The 18,704-nt window shown below is 42.6% G+C and overlaps 1 protein-coding gene across 3 annotated transcripts in view; it reads right to left on the reverse strand.

The window, feature by feature from the left end:
* Positions 1-18,704, reverse strand: part of SNX33 (sorting nexin 33) — a 511,273-nt gene that overhangs the window by 395,029 nt on the left and 97,540 nt on the right. The window lies entirely within an intron of this gene.

Here is an 18,704-nt window from a genome sequence, read left to right on the forward strand (position 1 = left end):
GTCCAGGAAAAAGATATTTGATATGTTGTACACCCCTTTCCTTTCAGCAAATGGGAAAGTGGCTGTTGCAATGTAATAATTTTCCTCAAACATGCAATGACCTGGAGGTGAATATAATATCTGGATGGCGCAGGTAGGTTTGTTTCTCTCCCAACATAAAATATATTCTGGGTTTTTTTCTCTAACGTAGCTATTTTCTATGCAGGTTTCATATACTACTGTAGTGTATTGTTCAGGTTTGCTGAGTTTTTATTATTTGTTGATAAGATTTTGCCAACATTGCTTTTAACATTATGTTTTTGTGTGTTGAGGGTGGTGACAATTAATGATTTGTCCCCTATCACATTCTAAGTCCTCAGGCCAGCCAGTACAAGTGACTACATGGTCCTCAGATCCCTCTCTAAGTCATTTAGTTATTTATTAAGCAGCCAAATAGACTAATCCATTGGAACCTTTTCAGTCATGACCAGAACCACTGGCAAAAACAGGCACAAAATAGATTTATGCTACAATCTCACTCAGCAGTACATTTCAGAACAGAAACAAATAAAATACAGATCATCATCTGTCTTCCACTTGTACATGGGGTCAGGGTGTTGTGTCAATTGTCACCATCTCTTTCAAATCAGTGTCACTCTCCTATCTTCTTGACATTCATGCTCGTCTGTGACAAATCTTCTCTCACCCAATTCATCCATCTCTTGGCTGGATGTCCTCATCTCCTCCTGCTTTCTTCCCATCTCCCCAGCACTCAACCCTCTTAACACAAAAAATCTGGATAAAGCCAAAAATAATAGGGGGACAAAGCCCCAAAAATAGGGACAAATTTTAAATATTGCTCTTATAAACTTAGAAAGTTGCTAAAATAAAAGCTCTCGTGTTACCATGAATTTTCTGAAGGATATAAAGTCTGAAACTCAAATGACTGTCATGATTTAGTGAATTCAATCCTCACCGATTTGCCACAAAAAAACAGAAAATCACAAATTCCATGAGGAACAGGGCAGAAATCTGGATATTCTGCAAAATTCTGTACAGTTGAGAGGTCTGTGGCCGTCTCTTCCAAATCTGTTATAACAAAACACCTACTTTTGTGAACATGTGAGTGAACTACACAATCTGCTTTTCTTGGCCTTCTTTGGAGTGGAGGCTTCTCTCACTTCAGCTCTGGTGTCCTCATTTCTTTGCCTGTCTAACAGTGTGAATCCTACTGCCTGTCTCAGGCACTTCATCTTCATCACCGCAAGCTTCCTCAGCTGCTCAGTCTGCACTGCCCAGGTTTCTGTGCCATACAGAACCAATGGCTGCACCACTTTTTGTGCACCTTAATTTTCACTTTCTCTGACATTTTTCTGTCACACACTGTCCCTGGTACTTTGAGACTGTTGGCTACAGCACCTCTGATTCTAGCTTTGACCCCCTCATTCAGATTTCTCCGCGCTTAAACTATACTTCCTATATATCTGAAGCAGTTACCTCATTCCACAATTTCCCTTCTTGTTTCACTGTTCAGCTTGTTCTGTTTCTCCCATTTGCTAGCATGATCACTATTTTGTCTGTAGTCCTCCTGACCTCATATAAACACCCATTCCTTGCTGAATATTTTACCATGTTACGCAGTGGTACAGCAGTAGCATTGTTGCCTCACAGCAAGAGGTTCTCCTGTTCGAGTCTCAGCTGGAGTGCCTTCTGTGTGGAGTCTGCGTGTCCTCCCCGCGGTCGAGTGGCCTCCGAAAGTCATGTGTGAATGGGCATGCCTTCGCTGAAGGTTGGGCATCGGGCTGGCAACTCCATAAAAATCTACTGCCAATCATTAGCGGACCGGAGTTCCGCTGTGGCGACCCCTAACTGGGAAAAGCCAAACAAACATTCTTATTACCGGCATTTACAAGATATTCTGCATTTAACTTGTTTAGAATGCAGTCTATTCACTGCCCATGATTTCCAATTTGGGGGATAGCCTGCTGGAGGTGTAAAAGAAGAATTCCCCCCTTAAGAGTTGTTGCTGAGAAAGTGATGCTCAGTCAAGGAGCCTCTGCTCACAATGATAATACATTCCACCTTGCTAGACACAAAGTCCCAAGTATCAGCATGCCCTAAAACAAAGTAACCATATTTTTGGAAGGAGTCCACCAAAAAATGGAACCACCTAGGGGAACTGTTAGGCTGTGTCCCAAGTGTTCTGCTGTCTTCTTTGACAATAACAGACTGAGTTAAAGGTTCTTCTCCACTCTCCTGCATTCATTTTAGAGTCTTACCACATTTAGAATAATCAACTAAAATGGACGGGAAGGGTCCACATCCTCATTACTGATATTTTCCAAAACCTGCTCAAATCCTTCACGGGGCTCTATATGTTTTGTCCTTTGCAGACTTCTCCCCAGCTTTGTAACAACTGGAAAGTCTCAGGACGGCCCTTGTTATTTGAGCAGATAAGCCTACATGCACTGAAGAAGGAAGATGAATCATTAATTGGGGGAGGGAGAATCTTAAGTGGGAGTAGGATGTGGTTGGTTGATGCAAGGAGTTGGGAACCTGCCAAGCAGGTAATAATGCTACGGAAAAGGCAGAGTCTGAATAGATGGACCTGGCTGAGACAATGTTACCTCCTTCTAGAATTAAGCAAGATGAGTACACGCCACGAAACAGAGCACACTGCTTGAACTATCACGGGTATAGGCAGAATAGGTACCTTTAGAACTAGTACATGCCCAACCAATGCCAGGTGCCCCAACATCAGAAAAGCTAATATGAAAGGGCTAGATTTCAGCTAGACAGGTATCTGTGGGACAAGTGCTTGTCTAGAGAAACTCAGAAAAACAGGCTATGGTCCAAAAATCGGCTAAAGTCTGGATACAGACACTCTCTCCAGTCTTTTAATGGTACAGTCCCAACTTATCATGATTGGTTTCAGATGAAATAATGATCAGACAGTTCAGATAAAAAAGAAGACCAGCACTTGAAAAGGCTGAGGTACTGAAGTAAAAATTGGCTCAGGAGAGAGAAAAAAATCTGCTGAAATCAACTAATAGGAGTCTCTGCAACATAAACAAGATGTTCTATTAGAGTAACAGTAGGGTTTAGCCTTCAATTCTGCTTTAATATCTTCTGAAGCTTATATTGTTTAAGCTAAGCATTTTGCTAGACTTTATGCTTAACACTGTCTTTAGAAGAAAATGCCTCGTCTTCTTTTGTGAAGACAACATACACGTACACACACCACACAAAAGCAGACAGGGCCCATCTGATGTGCAATAAACACTTTGGTAGTGTGGGAAATGTCTTTCTTTACAGAGTTGCATTATGGAAGCTATGCTCAGCATAAAGTTGTGTGTGTCAAGAAATCCTAACACCTGCAGTATCAGTTTTAACATCCCTGTACCAGAGTGCTATGAAATCAGAAGACTGTATCTTAATGCACAATGAAGCTTTCTCATGCTGCACTCTCCCAAGTCATACATAAAAGTACACACAAAGTGTCCATGCAGGTATCAAAACAACAAACTAAGCTTGCTAACTAACACCCCTCACCACTTTTACAGCTACTGACATATACAGCATTTAGGATTATCTCCAGAATGAATGCTAACGTTGTAAAGCAACATATGAACCGTGACATGCAAATCAAAAGCCTCCATGCATATTTCAAACATAAGAACATGAGAAAGTACAGTTGTGTACACTTACCATACATGTAGATGTTCGAGTGTATTCACTGTTGCAGTCATCACACTTGGGTTATCTGCCTGCAGGTAGCCCTCAGTCGTCCCGAATACCAGAGACTTTGTATTTCTGCGTCGGATGCTGTCGCTTCTTCCATGACGTCAGGTCATCAGGGGTGTAAAAACAGGCAGCCAACACCATTACATCAGTTTTTCTTGGTCCACATGTCAGGAGCCCCCAAACAGGGAGCTAGAATATGGTGGGGAAAACACCACCAGTAAAAAAATAAATACCAATACCAGTAGGAATAGCCATAGAGAAGAGAGATAAAGAGACAGAGAAAAACAGGGGGCTGGAGGGAGGGAAACCAGGACTGCAACAGTGAATACACTCGAACATGTACATTTATGGTAAGTGTACACAACTGTACTATGTTCTTCATGTTTCACTGTTGTAGTCATCACACTTGGGTTGATTCCCAAAGCTGAGGAAGGGTGGAGGCCGTCAAGAAGAGTTATGGCTGGCTAGTAGGCCTTGCAAGACTGCTGTAGCAAATCCTGCCCTGGATTTGGAAAAGATAGGCAGGTGATAATGCTTGGTGAAGGAGTGTACAGAACACCAGGTAGCAGCTTCCAGTATGTCCCTTGTAGGGACTCCCCTGAGAAATGCTGTAGAGGTAGATGCAAGCTCTAGTGGAATGTGTTCTGACCCCCTGAGGGGTTGGTTTTCTATGGTGCTTGTAGAAGAAATGGATGCAGAGTGCCATCCATTTGGAAATGGTTTGTTTTGAAATGGCCTTGCCCTCTGCCCCTGTTGCAAAGCTGACTAGCAGCTGGTCAGATTTTCTGAAAGGCTTAGTCCTATCAAGGTAAAACCTGAGCTGTCTGTGCACATCCAAAGAGTGCAGGATCATTTCCCCTTTATTTTGAGGATTAGGGAAGAAGGTTGGCAAATGGATGGATTGGTTGAGAGCCACACTGGACACCATTTTAGGCGTAAAGGAAGTGTTAGTTTTGAGGGAAACCCTGTCAGCATGGAAAATAATGAAGGGTTCCACAGCCATCAGTGCTTGTAACTCGGACACTCTTCTAGCTGAAGTGATGGCTATAAGGAAGGCTGTTTTCCAAGAGAGGAATTTTAACTCTGCTGAAGCAGCAGGTTCAAAAGGGGGAAGCGTGAGCTTTTCCAGAACAAACTTAAGGTCCCAAGCAGGGGTGGGTGCTCTCCTTGGTGGCCTCAAGTTGTTTGCCCCTCTCAGAAACTGTTTGATGAGAGGGTGAGAGAATAGAGGTGGCTCAGTATTGTAATGAGATGAAATGGCAGAGGCATGGATCTTAATGGAGGAAAAGGGTAGGCCTCTGTGTAGTAGTTCTGCTAGGTAATCCAGGATTAGAGGCAAGGAGGGCAGTGCTTTGTCCTTTCCTTTAGACTAAATCCAAGAACAATACTTTTTTCACTTTACAGCACAGGATTTCCTAGTACTGGGCCTTCTGGCTTCAAGGATGACGTCCAGCACCTGCTTGATTAGGGGTGCTGGTGTGGTATTTAAGGAATACGCCAGGCTGCAAAATTTAGGGTTTGCAATTGTGGATGCAAAATCTGTCCCTCCTGCTGAGAAAGCAGGGTTGGGGTCTGGTGTAGGTGCCAAGGTGGCACCGTTGTCAGGCTGAGAAGGAGTGGGTACCAGTGCTGGTGTGGCCAGTATGGGGAAATGAGAATTGTCCTTGGCCTGTCTTGTTTTATCTTGAGATAAGGGGCAGAGGGGGAAAGGCATAGATTGAGAGGTTTTCCCATTGAAAGGATAGGGTATCCACCTTTCAGGCCCTGCTGTGAGGGTTCCTGGTGCAGAATTTGCTTAACTTGTGGTTGTCGGGGGAGGTAAAGAGATCCACCTCTGGGGTCCCCCATTTCTGGATCAAAAGGTTGAAGGTGCTGGGCTCCAATTTCCACTCGTGTGGGTCTAGGACATTTCTGCTTAAGTCGTCTGCCAGTGAATTTTGTTTGCCTGGCAGGAACTGAGCTTGTAGATGAACTTGGTTGTCCAAGGCCATGTTCCACAGGGCCATAGCTAACCTGCAGAGTGGGTAAGAATGGGTTCCCCCGCTTGCTGATGTATCACATAACTGTGGTGTTGTCTGTTTTTATCAGCAGTTGCTCTGGAAAGAGTAGGTATCTGAAAGCTGTCAGGCATTCTGTACAGCTAGCATCTCTTTTTGACTGACGTGCAGGAGAATTTGCCTTGGGCTCCAGTGGCCCTGAATACATTTGCCTGCCATGTGAGCCCCCCATGCATAATCTGATGTGTCTGTGGTTAGGGTCTGGGTGACGTGGGGTTGAGTAAAATGCATTCCCTTGTTGTGGTTGCATGCTTCTGCCCACCAAAGGAACTCTGTCCTTAGACAAGATATGATAGGAATGACTGTTTCCAGGTCCTGAGAATGTTGGCATCAAAGACTTTTTAAGTACCACTGAAGTTTCCTCATATGCAGTCTTGTATATGGAATTAGCATAATACATGAGGCCATGAACCCTAGGGCTTGCAGTATTGTTCTTGCAGATAGCTGGGTTCTGGTGGCCATTTGTTTGAAGTAGTCTGTCAGATAGACCTGTTTTTCTGAAGTGAGGAATGCCATCTGGGAAGTTGTGTCCAAGCTTGCTCCCAGGAATACAATCTTTTGACTGGGTACCAGTTGTGATTTCTTTTCATTGATGGTGTACCCCAATGAAGTTAGAAATCTTTTTACAAATGTCAGGTGCTGAAGCAGCAACTCCTGACTGTCTGCCTGAATCAGGCAGTCATCCAAATACAGGTAAATTTGGATATTTCTCTGCCTGCAGTATGCAATGACTGGAGCCAGGCATTTTGTGACTACCCTGGGTGCAGTAGATAAGACAAAGGGAAGTGCAGAGAACTGATAATGCATAGACCCTGCCCTGAAACGTAGATATTTCCTGCATGACTCCCTTATGGGGATGTGCAGATAGGCTTCTTTTAAGTCTAGGGTGACTAACCAGGCATCCTCGGCTAACATAGGGAGATGCTGTTGCAGAGTAAGCATCTTGAATTTTGGTACCACCAGGAAGGTGTTGAGAATTGAAAGATCCAGGATTGGGCACCAAGAGCCCTCTTACCTGGGTACCAGGAATAGTCTGGAGTAGAATCCTTGACCCCTCTGTTCTACTGGAACAGGCTAAATAGCTCTGATATTGAGCAGGGAAAGTACTTGGTTTTGAGCCTCTGCCCACTGGTTTGAAAGAAGGTCTGGAAACCCGCTTGGGGTTGGCAGTGAATGGAATAAAATTTGTACCCCTGGGTGACAATGTTGAGGACCCATTGGTCCTGAGTGAGGGACATCCATTTTTTTGCATGAAGGGCAAGATTTCCTCCTAGGGGCACAAGCAATTGGGCAGGGCTGGGAAGCAGAGTTGAGAAGTCAATGTGAGCTTTTTCCATAAGGAGGTGGCTTACCACTCCCTGCTCTAGGGGTGAGAGGTGCTCCATTGCTTAGATCTCTGCATACCCTGAGACTGTAGTCTGGGTGGTTTGTTTCCCCTGGGTCTTGTTTGGAAAGGCCTGAAGGGGGCTGGAAAGAACCAGTGTTTTGAAGGGCAATGCCTACTGAATCTAGGTGGTTGCACTTGTAGGAATTCTTTATCAGTTTGCATAGATTTAGCCTTTTCATCCATCTTTTTAAGAACTTCTTCTGCTTTGGTGCTAACAAACGGTCCTTATTTAAAGGAGTGTCTAGTAATTTAAATTTGACATGATCTGGCAAGGCCTGCTCCTTCAGCCAAGCATGTCTTTTCAGTACAGAGCCAGTGACTACTGCCCTGCAAGATGCTTCCAGGACATCAAAGCCACACTGCAAAGTATGCTTACTAACTTGGTTTGCAGAGTGCATAAGCTCCAGCAGTTCTTTATTTTCTGCACAATCTGGAAAAATTACCACTTTTTGTTTAATAAGTTCCATAATGTGTTGCTGGCATTTCAGCATGTAAAACTGGCAATTCAATGCCCTGATAGCAAGAGTTGCAGAGGTATATACCTTCTTATCCCATCTGTCCAAAGCTCTGGAATCCCTGTCCGAAGGGATAGGATTTTTGACTATAGTACCCTTAATACCTTTAGGTCCCTGGGAAATGATCTCTGGATCAGCAGTAGGACTCTTGAAAAGAAACTTGTAAGAATCAGGTAATCTGTAGTACCGGTCTGGTTTCTTAGGGTCCGGAAGTAAAGTGTCTGGAGTAAGACTGGATTCCATGAAAACATCATCCACAACATCCAAGACAGAGGGTACAGCTAAAGGCCTGTGCTGAGGCAACTCTAAAAATTCTCTGAGTCTCTTTTTGGACTGAGGATAGTCTTGGCATTCCCAATGGAAATGCTCTCTTATAGTACACAAGGTTTCACCAAAAGAGAAATCCTCTGGAGGGAAGGCAGAGGGAATGGATTCCTCTGCATCTGAATCCTCATAGGTGGATAAGGGCATGTCTTCATAATCAGAAAGGTCAGAGTCATCGGACTCCTGGTCGGTAGAACCTGAAGGGGATTGGAGTCTTTGTCTCCTAGCTGGGGAAGGCTGGTTTCCCCTAATCAGTGTAATAAGGTCTTCAGCCATTCTAAGCATTTGTTTGTGTGGCATGGGTGCCTGAGCATGCACTCTGGTCGTCGGTTTTCTAGGTGCAGTACATACTGTGAGCCTAAGAAACTCGGTAGTTTTGGTTAAGAAAGAAGTCATAGGTTTGATTCAAACATCAGTAGGACGAAAACCCCCCTCAGAAGCCTGTGCCTGCACAGCGGCTCCAGACCCATCTAAGGTAGAGACATCTGCTGGTTCCACAGTCGAAGAAGCATTTCGCAGCATACCGGACTCCGAATGGGTCTCAGCAGAGGCCTGCGAATCCAGAGAGGCAGGCATCAGAGGCTGCAAAGGCACCTCACGGAGTACCGGCGGACTGGCGACTAGCTTAACGGAAGCGTCGGCGGCAGTTTTGGACCTATGCAGTCTGTCTCTGTCTTTATCTTTATGTTTTTTCAGATGATCAGTAGTCGGATGACTTACTGAAGCCATTTCAGAATACAGTGATCGAGCGCGAAAGAATTTAGCGACAAAGATAGCCCGATGACGAATGGTTCGGGCGTTAAACAAAGCACAAAACCGACAGCGGGGGATGTCATGGTCTGGGCCTAAACAGGTGACGCAATAAGAATGAAAATCTCCGTGAGGTATTTGCTTTCCACAGGCAAGACAATTGTTAACTTTTTCTGACATCGGTTAGAACAAGAAAAAAGAATCCCCAATGGGGTACTTAGCTTGAGAAGATTTCACGGTTATTCAACTCGAAAATGAAAAATTCAGGTAGTGGCCGACCGGTACTTGTGAACTGCTTCTGCTTCGGGCTCCTCCTCGGCAAGAAAGACTGATGTAATGGCATCGGCTGCCTGTTTTTATACCCCTGACATCATGGAAGAAGCGACAGCATCCGACGCAGAAATACTAAGTCTCTGGATTTCGGGCCAACTGAGGGATACCTGCAGGCAGATAACCCAAGTGTGACGACTGCAACAGTAAAACATGAAGAACATCAGTTACATACAATCCATAAAAGCAGGTCTTCCAGAGAAGCTTTCAACAGACCAGGCCCCTTTTTATTACACAAAATCAACATCTCAAGGCAGTCAACTGGACATGCCCAACAGAATATTGTAGTCCAACATTTACACAGGAATATGGAAGAGACTGATCTCCTTAATTTTAAACAGGACGTTACAGCCTCTCTCCAAGGAAAGAGAAGGAAAAACGATGGTTCCAACTCCTTAAGGTAAAACTGCAAAAAGAAGGCCAACCATCCTCAATAAATTGTTAGAACTGCAGCTTTGTGTTTAAGGGGGGACTGCATGGGATGCCTGATGAAATTCCGAGCAAAGTAACAAGGATCCTTGGAATGGTGGAACCAAGGCTGTCCCACCTTGCTTCCCTTACTCGATTGACAATGCGTGCCCTCCTTGTGTTCATGTGGGTTTCCTCTGGGTACTCCAGTTTCCTCCCACATTCCACAGACATGCAGTAGCTGGATTAGACACTCTAAATTGGCCAGAGGTGTGAGTGCACATGCAAGTGTGTGGTGTGGAAGAACAACTGCAGCAGGGCTAGCCACCCAGAGGTTTGAACCTTGGTTCTAGATGATTGTCACTGTTGAAGTGACATCCCAATGCTATGTGCAAAAATTGGGAATGGATTGATAGAAGCCACAACTCTGAGGTTCACATATGTGTTAAGGATGAAGAACAGTCAGCAGGAGAGCATAGGGAGTATTACTTTTTAAATTAAACATAACCATTCCAGTTTCCTTAATGATACTACATGTACCATGTTACATCTGTACAGAAAGACTGTAATTACAGGAAAAAGACAATCTGTGACCACTGCCTAAATGCACTAAAATGGATACTTACAAAAAAGGACTAAATTTAGTTAATTTATTTTTCTGCTGTCTTTTAAAAATAACTGAAGTACTATGAGTAAGTATTAAGTAAATTTCAGCAATAAGCAGATTCTTGAAAGGCAAAGGTATACCTGTAAACAAATGGTGAAGAAAAGGTCATGAACAATTCCACAAAGTTTTTGAAGATACTGATCAGCCATCTACTGGAAAGGACTATAAATTATTCCTGAAGTATGACAGAAAAGGCTGAAAGAATTTCTAAAAATACATTACTTATTGCAGCTGCACATGCCACGCACATCAAACGTACAAAGTGCTGCTTCCTATAAACTATCATGACTGGGAAAATGAGTAACAGTTATCTGATTTACAAAAAAAACTTACGCAAGACAACAGCTAAAAATACAGGACTGCAACATAAAAGACCAGCTTTGTGGAAAATCATACATACAGGCTTGTATATTAAGAACTTGCTGCACAGAAATACAATAACAAAAAGTAAACACACCTGCTACAAATAATGTCAGCATATACCACAGAAGACGGCTCACTCAGTATTGAAGCAAAATATTCTAAAATCATAGTTCTGAATGTTCTATATATATATATATATATATATATATATATATATATATATATATATAGATATATATATATACATACATACACACACACACATTTATTTATTATACATAAATATAATAAATATTCTATATTCGTAGCTCTGAATGAAGAGAATGCCATTGTAAGGTTTCTGTGCAGAAACATACCAGTACAGCAGAGTTGAGAAGTAAGGCAAAAGCACTCACAAGCACAAAGTAGGCTCAGACTGCTTACAGTGTGCTGAAACAGAAGATCAACACATTTCAGTGTCTACTAATGACAGCAATCTCACCACAACATACTTCAATAGCAGGCAGAATGACTTAGTCGCTGGGAAACTAACATCCACACTGCTTCCATTACAACCAGCAAGCACTTGTTATCAAGTTCTTCTGACAGCTGAACCACTGCTTTCTGAGAAGTATCAAATCAATAAAGTCCTCATCTGCTGCAAGATATTACATTGCTTTTTTCAGTGCATTGTCTTTTACTCAGGAACAATCTCATTTAATAATCCTTGCATACGCATCACTTTTGATGTTCTTTCACATTGTATTACAGTTTGGCTCAATCTCTACAGGTTTGACCTTTAAAAGGGCCAGTCAATGGGATATATATAACCAGTCAAAAAATCACATGTACAGGCAAACCACATCTTAAGTATCACTGTTCTAAAGTCACAGCATGGGAAAAGCTTCAACAAACAACAAACTACAGAGAAGTGATAGCTTTTTCACTTAACAAAGCAACAGCTTTCCCTCAGAAGTTACAAATACAGACAATCTAAGGTCAAGAAAGACAAAAATTTGCCACACATATGACAACAAAAACTAGGATGAAGCATCCGTAATTACAAAACCAAGCGTAAAATAAAATTATACATGTATCAGTATAAAGGGAAGTGCCAAATGCTAAGAATGCCTATTACATATTTTGGACTGGGGAACACAACATACATCTTAGACAGAATCCCTGACTCATACAGGGGTAGTGTTCCAGAAAATGACATGCTTGAGGACAAAAAGGTGGCACGTCAGTGCAAGCAGCAATTAAGTGCCTGGTAACATCAAACAGACACCTCCTGAAATTCTTTTGTCCAGCAACTCTGCTAACAGGCTTGATTTTCTGGCTTGTTAAACTTGATTTCTGTATTAGTAGCTGTATTTAGAGCACAACCAAAAGCTGTTTGCTGAATTTCCTGTTTGCACTTAATTTTAAATCGTTTTTTTCTTAAAACTTGCATATTTTCTGTCCTTGACCTAGCACTCTTGTGTGGGGTCATTTACTGCACTGTTATAACTTGATATTACTTGTGAACCTCTGCTATCTCTGTAAAAAACAAAACAAAAAAAAAAAAAATCTTGCTTTTTTCCCACTTTTCTGAGAGTTAAAAAAGTTCAGTTACAGGCTTGCTGTTCCTGAACTGTTTGAAAGTTTCTGTGAGGCCATTTTGCTTGGGCTGAAGGAGGGTCTCTGTGTTTATCAGTGGGAGTGACTAACATTGAGCAGCTTCCCTGCCCCCCGGAGAGGTGGTTACTGACTTGAAACTGTAGTTTTATTGGCCACTAGGGGTCATTTCCATAACTCCTTCATCTTCCTCTCTTAAAACCTAGTTGCCTCGTGGTTTGAGCGTCTTTTCAGGCTTGTTGGCTGTTGGTGAAGCACCCTCCAAGAGGAAAAAACGCTGAGAGAAGAAGGGAGCCACTTTTGAGATTTTAAGTATTTTTCTCTGTTTATTTGCTAAGTTTTTCTGCATAGCTGCCTAGCTTGAGCATTTTCTGGCTTGTTAAACTTGATTTCTGTATTAGTAGCTGTATTTAGAGCACAACCAAAAGCTGTTTGCTGAATTTCCTGTTTGCACTTAATTTTAAATCGTTTTTCTTAAAACTTGCATATTTTCTGTCCTTGACCTAGCACTCTTGTGTGGGGTCATTTACTGCACTGTTATAACTTGATATTACTTGTGAACCTCTGCTATCTCTGTAAAAACAAAACAAAAAAAAAAAAAATCTTGCTTTTTCCCACTTTTCTGAGAGTTAAAAAGTTCAGTTACAGGCTTGCTGTTCCTGAACTGTTTGAAAGTTTCTGTGAGGCCATTTTGCTTGGGCTGAAGGAGGGTCTCTGTGTTTATCAGTGGGAGTGACTAACACTGAGCAGCTTCCCTGCCCCGGAGAGGTGGTTACTGACTTGAAACTGTAGTTTTATTGGCCACTAGGGGTCATTTCCATAACTCCTTCATCTTCCTCTCTTAAAACCTAGTTGCCTCGTGGTTTGAGCGTCTTTTCAGGCTTGTTGGCTGTTGGTGAAGCACCCTCCAAGAGGAAAAACGCTGAGAGAAGAAGGGAGCCACTTTTGAGATTTTAAGTATTTTTTCTCTGTTTATTTGCTAAGTTTTTCTGCATAGCTGCCTAGCTTGAGCATTTTCTGGCTTGTTAAACTTGATTTCTGTATTAGTAGCTGTATTTAGAGCACAACCAAAAGCTGTTTGCTGAATTTCCTGTTTGCACTTAATTTTAAATCGTTTTTTTCTTAAAACTTGCATATTTTCTGTCCTTGACCTAGCACTCTTGTGTGGGGTCATTTACTGCACTGTTATAACTTGATATTACTTGTGAACCTCTGCTATCTCTGTAAAAAACAAAAACAAAAAAAAAAAATCTTGCTTTTTTCCCACTTTTCTGAGAGTTAAAAAAGTTCAGTTACAGGCTTGCTGTTCCTGAACTGTTTGAAAGTTTCTGTGAGGCCAATTTTGCTTGGGCTGAAGGAGGGTCTCTGTGTTTATCAGTGGGAGTGACTAACACTGAGCAGCTTCCCTGCCCCCGGAGAGGTGGTTACTGACTTGAAACTGTAGTTTTATTGGCCACTAGGGGTCATTTCCATAACTCCTTCATCTTCCTCTCTTAAAACCTAGTTGCCTCGTGGTTTGAGCGTCTTTTCAGGCTTGTTGGCTGTTGGTGAAGCACCCTCCAAGAGGAAAAAACGCTGAGAGAAGAAGGGAGCCACTTTTGAGATTTTAAGTATTTTTTCTCTGTTTATTTGCTAAGTTTTTCTGCATAGCTGCCTAGCTTGAGCATTTTCTGGCTTGTTAAACTTGATTTCTGTATTAGTAGCTGTATTTAGAGCACAACCAAAAGCTGTTTGCTGAATTTCCTGTTTGCACTTAATTTTAAATCGTTTTTTCTTAAAACTTGCATATTTTCTGTCCTTGACCTAGCACTCTTGTGTGGGGTCATTTACTGCACTGTTATAACTTGATATTACTTGTGAACCTCTGCTATCTCTGTAAAAACAAAAACAAAAAAAAAAATCTTGCTTTTTTCCCACTTTTCTGAGAGTTAAGAAAAGTTCAGTTACAGGCTTGCTGTTCCTGAACTGTTTGAAAGTTTCTGTGAGACCATTTTTGCTTGGGCTGAAGGAGGGTCTCTGTGTTTATCAGTGGGAGTGACTAACACTGAGCAGCTTCCCTGCCCCGGAGAGGTGGTTACTGACTTGAAACTGTAGTTTTATTGGCCACTAGGGGTCATTTCCATAACTCCTTCATCTTCCTCTCTTAAAACCTAGTTGCCTCGTGGTTTGAGCGTCTTTTCAGGCTTGTTGGCTGTTGGTGAAGCACCCTCCAAGAGGAAAAAACGCTGAGAGAAGAAGGGAGCCACTTTGAGATTTTAAGTATTTTTCTCTGTTTATTTGCTAAGTTTTTCTGCATAGCTGCCTAGCTTGAGCATTTTCTGGCTTGTTAAACTTGATTTCTGTATTAGTAGCTGTATTTAGAGCACAACCAAAAGCTGTTTGCTGAATTTCCTGTTTGCACTTAATTTTAAATCGTTTTTCTTAAAACTTGCATATTTTCTGTCCTTGACCTAGCACTCTTGTGTGGGGTCATTTACTGCACTGTTATAACTTGATATTACTTGTGAACCTCTGCTATCTCTGTAAAAACAAAAACAAAAAAAAAAAATCTTGCTTTTTCCCACTTTTCTGAGAGTTAAAAAGTTCAGTTACAGGCTTGCTGTTCCTGAACTGTTTGAAAGTTTCTGTGAGGCCATTTTGCTTGGGCTGAAGGAGGGTCTCTGTGTTTATCAGTGGGAGTGACTAACACTGAGCAGCTTCCTGCCCCCGGAGAGGTGGTTACTGACTTGAAACTGTAGTTTTATTGGCCACTAGGGGTCATTTCCATAACTCCTTCATCTTCCTCTCTTAAAACCTAGTTGCCTCGTGGTTTGAGTCTTTTCAGGCTTGTTGGCTGTTGGTGAAGCACCCTCAAGAGGAAAAACGCTGAGAGAAGAAGGAGCCACTTTTGAGATTTTAAGTATTTTTCTCTGTTTATTTGCTAAGTTTTTCTGCATAGCTGCCTAGCTTGAGCATTTTCTGGCTTGTTAAACTTGATTTCTGTATTAGTAGCTGTATTTAGAGCACAACCAAAAGCTGTTTGCTGAATTTCCTGTTTGCACTTAATTTTAAATCGTTTTTTCTTAAAACTTGCATATTTTCTGTCCTTGACCTAGCACTCTTGTGTGGGGTCATTTACTGCACTGTTATAACTTGATATTACTTGTGAACCTCTGCTATCTCTGTAAAAAACAAAAACAAAAAAAAAAAATCTTGCTTTTTCCCACTTTTCTGAGAGTTAAAAAAGTTCAGTTACAGGCTTGCTGTTCCTGAACTGTTTGAAAGTTTCTGTGAGGCCATTTTGCTTGGGCTGAAGGAGGGTCTCTGTGTTTATCAGTGGGAGTGACTAACACTGAGCAGCTTCCCTGCCCCGGAGAGGTGGTTACTGACTTGAAACTGTAGTTTTATTGGCCACTAGGGGTCATTTCCATAACTCCTTCATCTTCCTCTCTTAAAACCTAGTTGCCTCGTGGTTTGAGCGTCTTTTCAGGCTTGTTGGCTGTTGGTGAAGCACCCTCCAAGAGGAAAAACGCTGAGAGAAGAAGGAGCCACTTTTGAGATTTTAAGTATTTTTTCTCTGTTTATTTGCTAAGTTTTTCTGCATAGCTGCCTAGCTTGAGCATTTTCTGGCTTGTTAAACTTGATTTCTGTATTAGTAGCTGTATTTAGAGCACAACCAAAAGCTGTTTGCTGAATTTCCTGTTTGCACTTAATTTTAAATCGTTTTTTCTTAAAACTTGCATATTTTCTGTCCTTGACCTAGCACTCTTGTGTGGGGTCATTTACTGCACTGTTATAACTTGATATTACTTGTGAACCTCTGCTATCTCTGTAAAACAAAACAAAAAAAAAAAATCTTGCTTTTTCCCACTTTTCTGAGAGTTAAAAAGTTCAGTTACAGGCTTGCTGTTCCTGAACTGTTTGAAAGTTTCTGTGAGGCCATTTTGCTTGGGCTGAAGGAGGGTCTCTGTGTTTATCAGTGGGAGTGACTAACACTGAGCAGCTTCCCTGCCCCCCGGAGAGGTGGTTACTGACTTGAAACTGTAGTTTTATTGGCCACTAGGGGTCATTTCCATAACTCCTTCATTTGTCCTCGGAGGAGTGGTTTAGGGCAGTGACTTGTGGTTTGTTGGCCAATTTGGGTCATTTCCTGTCTTTTCCAGCCCCCTGCTATAAAGCACGCTTTAGCGCGATTTAGCCCGATTTAGCGCGGAGTTGCTACTGTTGCACACTAGGGCAGCGCCGGTTAAGCAGGCTTAAACTATTCGGGCTACCTAAAGTCCACTCTTCAAATTTTCCCTTAAAACTACCTTCCTCGAACTATACTACTGATCTAATCAGCGTATCCTATAATTAAAAAGATCATCTCTACTTGACTCCAAGTAGACTATTCTCTATCTGTTAAACGTAGCACTTGCTGCTACAGTACATATTACCTTGATACGGCAGTCTTGTCATAGATAGTACCCCAAAAGGCAACCCCCATTTCTCGGTCACCCACGTCCCCGGAATCTTTTTAAAGTTTTTTGTCTATTCCTTCTAGCATGTCGAGGGATCAGTTGCTAGTGTCCTCTCCTGCACAGCTGGTGAACCTGGGAATATTGAGGCAATGTTACAATTGCCTCATGTACCTGAACAACCCTCTCCTCCTCCCACAAAACACAAATACATGCGAGAGATGCAACTACACGGCCAAACTGGAGGCTGAGCTCTCTCAACATAGGACTGGCAAGACCAGTCAGGAGGAGAAGGTTACCACACACACTATAGACCCAGTCTCACATATTACCATTACAACCTCAAATCATACACATAAACACACAAAGACATACTCGGAGGCTCTGATCAAAAATCTACCAAAACAGCAGAGGCCACCAAAGCAGACACCCAAACAACCACCACCTCAGAACACAACACCTGCAACACATAGACCTCACAGTCAGAGTGTCAAACAGTCACAGCCCTTAAGGCCAAACACAATGCCAGACACACTAGTCATTGGTGACTCCATAGTCAGACACACTGTCGTCCCGCTCACCAGACTGAGTAAGGAGAAGGTCACAGTAAGCTGCCTGTCGGGCGCTAGAATCCGCCACATAACGCAAGCACTCAGGTCTCTCAACAGCAGGTACAAATATGATTCAGTCATTGTCCACGCTGGTGTAAACGACCTGAGACGTACCTCCTTGGACTACATGAAAAGAGACATTGAGGAGCTCTCTGATTATGTAGCCCAGACAGGTATGACCCTGACCTTGAGCAGTATCCTACCTTCACCAAGAATGATGCCACAATACAGAGATAAGATGATCAGCTTTAACAATTGGCATAAACACTGGTGTCATTCAAAGGGGATCCAGTGTCTGTCTGCCTGGGATGACATGCTGGACAAGCCACGCTGCTGCAAGGGACGGCTTGCACCTGTCACCCTGGGATTCGGATATTGGCAAAGGCTCTTGCCACCCCCATAGTGCCTTTTTAGGCAAGGCTCAAATTCTAAACCTACCACCCTAGAACACAAAAAGGAAAAAACTAAGGGTAATGCTGCTCAATGCCAGAAGTCTAAATCTCAAAATGCACGCACTCGAGGCCCTTCTCAGTATGGAGAACATCGATGTCTGTGCTGTGACAGAAACCTGGTTCAAGGCTCCTGAGAGCACCCGGCTATCAGGTTTTACCTCATATCATGCGTTCCGCCCCAAAATCTGGACAATACCAAGAAAGGAGGGTATCCATATTCATCAAGGACACCCACACCTCAAGACTGGTGGCAACGCCGATGCATCGGAGACCATCCAGGTGCAATTAACCATAGGCAAGACTGCTCTGCAAATTGTAGCATGTTACAGGCCACCCTCACAAACTCAGGAACCTCACATGGCCTTCCTGAAAACACTAGAGGGATAAATGTATCACCAAACACCATCATACTAGGTGACTTCAATTACCCTAATATAGACTGGGAACACTACTCAAGCCCAAACACCCTAGCCCAAAAGTTCCTGGAATTCATAAACTCAAATGCCATGGAACAACTAGTCACCATCCCCACAAGAGGAGATAACATACTTGATCTCATCATCACGAACATGGGAGCACAATGTTCAACACGGAGGTGTACCCCTCACTGGTGAGATCAGACCACAAACTAATCTCGCTGGAGGTCCTCATCCCACCCCCACCTGAAATAAAAAGACCACAGTAAAGAACTTCTCAAAGCTGACTTCACACTTCTAAAGACTAGTGTGGTCTCCTTTAAGGCCCCGAGCCGGGAAAACAGTACTCAAGCCGCTGAATCACTTACAAATGCCTTCTACCAGCACCTGCAGGACTGCATGGATAAGGCAATCCCAAGCAAAACAAAGACTCTTTGTACCAAAGGCAAGCATCCAGTCTGGTGGACCCCAGCCATAAACAAACTCTACAACAAAAGGAGGAAGCTACTACAAGATAGAGCAAAATCCTTAAAAGGTAAGACACCCTTGATCACTATAAGTAAAAACTAAGAGCTCTCATAAAATCATCCAAAGCAAATTTGAGAGAAAAATAGCTAAAGACTCAAAAGACAATCATAAGGCCTTCTTTAGCTATGTTAGAAACCTGGG

Source organism: Protopterus annectens, chromosome 7.part0, assembly GCF_019279795.1.
Source record: "Protopterus annectens isolate FY-2018-M chromosome 7.part0, PAN1.0, whole genome shotgun sequence".
Taxonomy (NCBI): Eukaryota; Metazoa; Chordata; order Ceratodontiformes; family Protopteridae; genus Protopterus; species Protopterus annectens.